The sequence below is a fragment of the Crocodylus siamensis genome, chromosome 1 (assembly GCF_052110815.1).
Source record: "Crocodylus siamensis isolate JL-2025a chromosome 1, ASM5211081v1, whole genome shotgun sequence".
In the NCBI taxonomy this organism is placed as follows: Eukaryota; Metazoa; Chordata; order Crocodylia; family Crocodylidae; genus Crocodylus; species Crocodylus siamensis.
Genome location: NC_143395.1, coordinates 16,059,324 through 16,066,607, shown reverse-complemented (window position 1 = coordinate 16,066,607; position 7,284 = coordinate 16,059,324). Strand labels below are relative to the sequence as shown.

At 40.3% G+C, this 7,284-nt stretch overlaps 1 long non-coding RNA gene across 1 annotated transcript; it reads right to left on the bottom strand.

Moving 5' to 3' along the window:
• Positions 1-289: 289 nt before the first annotated feature.
• Positions 290-2,863, bottom strand: LOC149872606 (uncharacterized). The gene is made up of 3 exons (XR_016439779.1): positions 2,722-2,863; positions 1,739-1,818; positions 290-680 (listed from the first exon to the last, which is right to left on the bottom strand). It is a non-coding gene; the product is annotated as an uncharacterized LOC149872606 (long non-coding RNA).
• Positions 2,864-7,284: the final 4,421 nt, after the last annotated feature.

The following is a 7,284-nucleotide window of genomic DNA, read 5'->3' as shown; positions in this document are numbered from 1 at the left end:
ATGAGTATTTCTGTACCATAAATGCTATGTCTTTACGAACCAAAATACTTTTGTCTACAATGCCACACATTTTTGTCTGATCTTCAGTGCCCAAAATTGGCATGTCTCAGCCTTGTTTCTAGACATGAAGCTTTACATTCCTATGCCACTCTGCTTGTCAGACAAAGGGAAAGAAATGGGACAAGTTAAAGGGAGAAAATATTTCCAGCTTAACCCACATGGTGTAAATCAGCTTGTATAACTTCGCTGGGTCACATGAAAACCTCACGCTCACATTTAATTTGCCCATCCTGAAGTATTTTTCCTAGTAATGCCAAATACCATAATGCTCTCTGTCAGTGATTTGAAATTATTGTATAAGCTACATATCGGGTACACTATTGTTAATGAAATGCACACAAGATGATGAACAACTTCCTTTTCCTGCTGGAGCCCAGCTGCAACCAGGCCCTGTATCCTTGATGCTGTAAATCAGGCCTTTGTACTCCGGGAGGATTCAATCAGCTGCAGGTGTGGGCCCGCCAAGGCCCGCCTGGGATTAGGTAGCAGCATTTGATATGAGATCCCAAACAGCACCAGCAATCTACACACCACATGTGGCCAGTCTTTGGAGAAAGCAAAGGAAAAACGCTGATGAAATGTGGCACAGGACCATGGAATGCAATTTCAAACTTCCACATCTGCAGGAAAGAGAGAGAGAAAGTTCCTAATTTTACAATGATGATGTCATTGAGAATACATGATAGTGGAAATGATGTGCCAAGGTTTTCATAATTTAACCACTTAGGATGTTGCTAACTGAGGGTTGAGATGTGTGGGTGACTTTGTAGTTCTAAATGCATTAAGTTCTCAATAGCAATATGCAGCATGTCTCAAATGCTGAGCATGTGTTTGCCTGTGTGTGTACAGGGACATAAGGATACCCTTAGCATCATTTTTTTGCATACAGATAATGAAATGTACCCATCCATATCATTATATCCCTATTAACTGAGACATAATCTGGATAAAATAATTTCTCACTCAATAAGAACAAATATTAGTCCCAAGAAACGAACACTAACAGTTCTTTAGCTCTCTCTCTCCAGTTTTAAAGCTGTAGAGAAATTATTTTTTAACATTTGTCCCTCATATTTGGGGGTGGAAGAAATGTTAAAACGGGTCTGGTTTTGTTATTACTGTAAAGATAAAACATATTGAAAAGAGCATGTCCTTGATTTTTTTTTAAATCTGTTTTCCATTAGCTTATCTTGATAGCTGAAGTTAATCATTATTTTCGACCATATATGATTTAGATATTATGTCATTAATTCATGTACAATCCATCTGAATAATGATTGTGGTTTTCTGCTTTACAAATTCATCTACTTCACTGAGAAACCGAGAGAGTCAAATTCCACACAACATCTGGTTTCCATTTTATGTAATTGCTATTTTCAGAGTTATAATCATGTGTTATTGTAAGGACCACAGTGTCAATCACTCTGCTAATGGGGAAAATTCAATGCCTAAATACCTGGGAGAACAAGGAGCTGACTTAAACAGGTGCATTTAGACACTTGGTTTTAAGTATAATTCTAGTCTACCAATTTAAATAAATCATTTTAAGGAGAAACTATATTCTTTCCATACCCTCTAGCAACAAAAATTTTAATATACAGGTTCTACACTGTAGGCCTAGTCTTGTGCCTATCGGTTTCAGTAGGAGCAGGAGCAGCTCTTATACAAGTTTCAGTACCTTTAGCATAATGCGTCTGCTAATCTTCTTTAGCTTGTAGGACTTGGTGTGTGAAGCTCACCCCTCTTTGTGCAGATTTTCTGCAGATATTAGTAGTGGGAAGAAAGAAAATGTTAGCTCCTTAAAAGATACAGTGTATGCACTTAAGTCATTCATCATGCCTAGATCAAAGATACAGATCCCAAAAATGGATGGCTGAACTCTACAATGTTTAGGATAAATACTGTACAATAACGAAGGCAGAAAAGATATGTAAAGCCCCAAGTACTTTATAGCTGTAAACTTGTACTTTAAATATATGTGTAGCAATAGAAAGTAGTCAGCCAGTAAACACTATGGGCATTGTCAGTCATGGGAAACACTGCCATATAAATTAGTCCATCCATATTTCTGCTCATTAACAAATCTGTTTCCCTTTGCCCACATTCATTTGTAAAATATATCATTATAAATGTTTCTATTTAGAAAGAAGAATTTCTATTTAGTCTCTGTTTAGAAAGAAAACAGTAATGCCTCATCCAAAGAAAAGTTTGGCATTGTATTCATTGACTGTTTTACATAACTCTTTGGAAGAACATGTGTTTTCTTCAGAAACTTTTGGGATAAAAATAAATTGTTCATCGATTCACACTTGACATATCTACCAATGAACTAGTACATAACTTGTTCTGGACAGCAAATTCTCAGTAAATAAAATACATTGAACAAATGTAGACCTTTGGAGAGAGCAAGCAGGTGAGCTTTCGGAAGCTCACAGGAATTATTATAAGAGTCTTGTGGCCAGAGGCCTTCCAACAGAATCTAAGTTATTTCCAAACAAGGAATTTTCCACCCCTTTTTCTGGTGGGATAAAAAGAGCAAGTCACTGTTTTTTATTTCCACAGTAGGAAGCTCTCAGGAGAAAATCTCCGCACACACATGCATACGCATCCTTAATGAACAGTAATTTTGGAACGTAGCATAAATTTCAGCTCCCTACTCACCTGCACACATGGTGGTGTGATAAATGTGGCCAGGAGTCGATTACAGGTTGGGAAACAAGCCATCGGGGTGGGCATTCTTTCCACAGCCTGACTCTAAATGCTGTGCCTAACTCTGCTTGCTAACATTTTCTGACTGCTATGAAGCTAGGACTGAGATGGCTGCTACTTGCTCAGGCAGCTGCCAAGTTGAAAGCTGTGTCTGTTCCTGCCATGACTGCTGGAAGGGCCCCCCTCCTAGATCCCCCAGAGTTTAACAATTACATTTTTTATGTCACATTTATGTGAAGTAATTATGCAGCCACATGCAGTCCTGGCCATATAGGTTGTGGCTGGATCCTTTTCTGGCTTAGATAAATGCCTTTTTGAGGGCAAGGATAGAGTTGCATTTACTCATTTGCGTTGCCAGCACCACAGTCATCAACACAAACTGAGTGTATACGCTTGCCTATGTGCACATATGCTCCTACTGAAGGACACCCACACAAGTAATTAAATGAACTAAACTGGGCTATTTGCCAAAGCTGAGGCATAATAGGAGGGAGAATTAGAAAGCCTATGCGCTTTCAGTGATAATCACAGCATATACAATACCATTTCTCATGGGCATACACATTTGGATAAGTTTACCTGGACAGGAATTGAGCTAGGTGAAATTCAAATGACTGGACGTATGTAGACATGGGCTGATCTAGGATTTTAAAAGGGTGAGTGCAAATGGTGAGGTGCATCATCACATACAACACAACACATATTTTCTTTAGTTAAAAAGAAACTGGATGCTTTACTAATATGCCAGGGCCTAGGACTGTTGGAATGTGCATTAATTTGCAATATCATGTATAAAAACATAAACTAGAACAAAGTAGACAAAATAATCAATTAGTCCTGTTTCATTTGGGCTGTAGTAAAAAACTATTTCCACACCTGAGTTAATATTCACCTGGGTTAACATTTCCATGCTCGAGTTAACATTTTTAGCTAGAGTTAAAACAATCTGCAGGGCTATAAAATAGGAGCTACATCACCAGGAGCAGATAACAGACAGCAGAACTGCAGAAAAAGGATAACTTGGTCAGTGGAACATCAAGACCATTACAAAGGAAAAAGAGAGTCTCTGACACCGGTGGAATGAAGAGTTCAGGAGGAGTTAGTTAGATTATAATGATCCATGAAGTCAAATGATTCTCTCACTGCTACTGGATTGAAATGTCATGGCCTCTGCCAGGCAGTTGGTTTTAAACTTTGGGTTGAACAGGAACCAAAGGATGGTGCAGTTGCACCAATGTTCTACCCCCTCCCCTCATTCACAAGTGTCCCATCTTTAGAGAAGGGACAAAACATACTGTTACAGACCACCTTTGGTGCCTGTCACTTTAAGAGCTAAAGCAAGCCACAAGCAGCTGGTAGGTGCAGGCCAGCCCTTATGAGGCAGTCACATGACCATGCAAGAGCCCCAGAATTGGAGGAGAGGCCTGAGCGACCACTATTTTTGCTCAGGCTCTCAGGGCTGATGGAGCAGTCTGCTGCTGGCAGAACAACTTCCAGCTGAGCGATTGCTTAGGAGCATCTTCAAGGTAAGAACAGGAGCTATGGGGAGGTTGGAGGCTCCTGGTCCTGGGTATGACTTGAAACTGCACCCTGCTGGGGAAGGATTTCTTGGTGGTGGTCTGCTTGTGGCATGCAGCTCCCCAGAATGCCAGGCCAGTTGCCTCCCCAGTGAAAGGAGAGTAGGGGTGCCTTATAACCCTAGCCCCCACTACCCAGCAGGTCGTAGAACAGACATAGGGCCAGGCACACCTAAGGAGAGGTACCTGAATTCCTGGGGGTATAAGACCCAAGCCTCAGTGGGGTGGCAGAGAGCAACCTATTGAGGGGGCTGAGAGTGTTAGGAAGAGCCAAGTGCCTAGAGAGGGGACTAGTGGCCACAGTGAGCCTAGTGTTGGGCAAGAGGACAGTTACCTGTAAAGTAGGCTGCATGAGGCACCCCAAGGGCTGTGGGAGGATTGCCCAGAGTGTACGTAGGCAAGCCCGATGGTCCAAGAGGGCCACTCAATGGATCAGGGTGAGTTGGGAGAGGTCCAGTAAAGGGCAGCATGAAAGAGGCTTGGTGGGAGGGGGCAGAATGACTGAGGCCCTGTGAGTGCATGAGTTGAGTGTGAGAAGCCCAGCAAGAGGCAGAGTTTGGCTCAGTTTCTATCCAGAGCAACTACAATTTTGGATGCCATCTGTGGGGCATGGGACACAGTAAGGAAAGGCTGGAGCCATGTGTAGTCCCCAGGGCATTAAATGGGCAGCCGCCCACTTATTACATCCTGCATATCCCATCAAGTTGGGGCAGGCGAGACAGGGCAGACTGTCCTAGACAGAGAGGTGAGCCAGAGCAGTGACTGGCCATGTGATCTTCCCCCTGTCACATATACAAATCACCAAAGTCAATTAGCTGTCAAGCGGAGTAGACCTCTTTTCTAGAACATAAACCTGAAGACTGCTAGGAAAGAGCTTAAACTACTAGAGTATTATGAACTCCCACAATTTTTCTTGGAAAAGTCAGAATATTTTGTATTTTCTAAAGTTTCCACTTCTGAAGCCAAGAGATTACATAAAAAGTATGATTTTATTTAAAAATCACCCAACATAAGTTTATAGATCTATGCAAAGAGAGGCTAGAAAAAAATTAAACCTAAAGGCTGAAAAGACCGATGGGTAATAAAAATTGTCCCAAATTTATTTTTAATAATCTTTTTTAAATCTCATGTTTTTGGGACTCTGACTAATGATTTTTAATTATTGTGGCTGGCAGCAATGGAGTGTTTTTACTTAAAGAATCTTAAAGATGGTACTTAAAGAATCTCTAGGTACAACACAGTAAGTAATTGCAAAAGTATTTTTCCACACACCCTTGAACAGACATACTATACTTTTAAATTAATCTTATCAGGACCTTTATTTATGCTTTTAATTTGGCATAGGTTCAATTAAAATTGCCACGTCTGATACCCAAATCTGTGGCTGCAATTTTAGGTTCTAATATTCTGTTACTGGGCTCTGTTACTAATTTCTGCAGAACAATATTTAGAGGAAAAAAAGGTATTCCTCTCAAATTGAAACTAATGCATATTCTATTGGGTTTATTCATTTTGCAATAGCAGTTAGGATTTCCCTAGTAAATATATTAAGGAATAAGACAGGACAAATCTTGCATTACTTTCTCTGAATACTTATGCAAGCTAATTTTACCAGTACAAATGTTTACCAGGAATGAATTTTCTCATTGCCTAAAGGAAGGAGAACTTTACATTCTTTTCTCACAGTATTCACATCAAACACTTTAGAATAGAAGTTCCCCACACATTCCGAAGGAATATAAAAAAAGTATGGGCATTCAATGAGCTTTAGTTAAAGCACTCCCACAACCATTTTTCAGCACAGGGATGTTGATACATGTGATGCTCCAGGCACTTTAATTAGGGTGGCTCTCAGAGCCACCCTAATTTTAGCACCACCCTCTGCCACCTCCCAGAGCACATCTATAAACACCCTACATGTCTTATGTAATCCACTATGACAAAACGTGCGCTTCGCACTTTCATCGAAGAGCAGATGAAGTTATGTTCACTGAATAATTCAAATAATGAACTAATGCAAGAAAATATTGATCAGTTATCATATTCCAAAAAACAGAATTAGTCACAAAATTGTCTGAACATGTGACTCTTTAGGCATAATTTACTCTGTTCTAGGAACATGTAAAAATGAAAAACACTATACGAAGAAATGTTCTTCTTCCTATAAACCAGGAGTATTAAATTCGTCAGTCCTCTGAGGCCAGGGAGGAGTGAAAGGCTGAACTCTGGCCCGTAGACCAGATCTGGTATTGGATCTAGTGTCCAGGGCTGCTCCAATACAGGCTCCACACACAGCATATGCCTCAGTCCAACTTCACACAACATATGAGGTGCACATGATGGCTATAGCCCTATGTACCACATGCAGCACATGCCAGACTAACTCTGCCTGCTGCATGAAGTGCACTGGGATGAGGCCAGGGTGAGTTTCAGTGGCATGAGAAGCCAGTCCAGGGCGCACACTATATGGTATACAGGTCCAGTTTGAGACCCAAAGGCAACACCATGGGCTGGATAATAGGGGTCCACAGGCTGGATTTGACTCACGGGCATTCTCTTTGACAACCTTGCTGCACACCATCTATAGTAGTAGCAGTAGCAGTAGTAGGACTAGTAACTTATCTACAGACTTCACTAAAACAATAAAATGAACAATACAAGTATATGTATAATAGAATAATAAAATGTCAATAATTTATCATTTTTACTAAAAGCACACAGTGAGATAGAATGTGCGATCATTTTAAACAAAATTAAAACAAAACATAGTATATGTTGGTACAAAAAATAGGTAAAAAAGTAAAACAGGGGAATTCTATTTGATTTTGGCAACTTACACAAATATACCTAGGGAGTAGAGGCCAAGTTGTGAGTTGCTAGAGAAAAACCAAAATGTTTGTTCTTCATTAGCCCAGTATTTTAAATCTTCCCCCAAAAA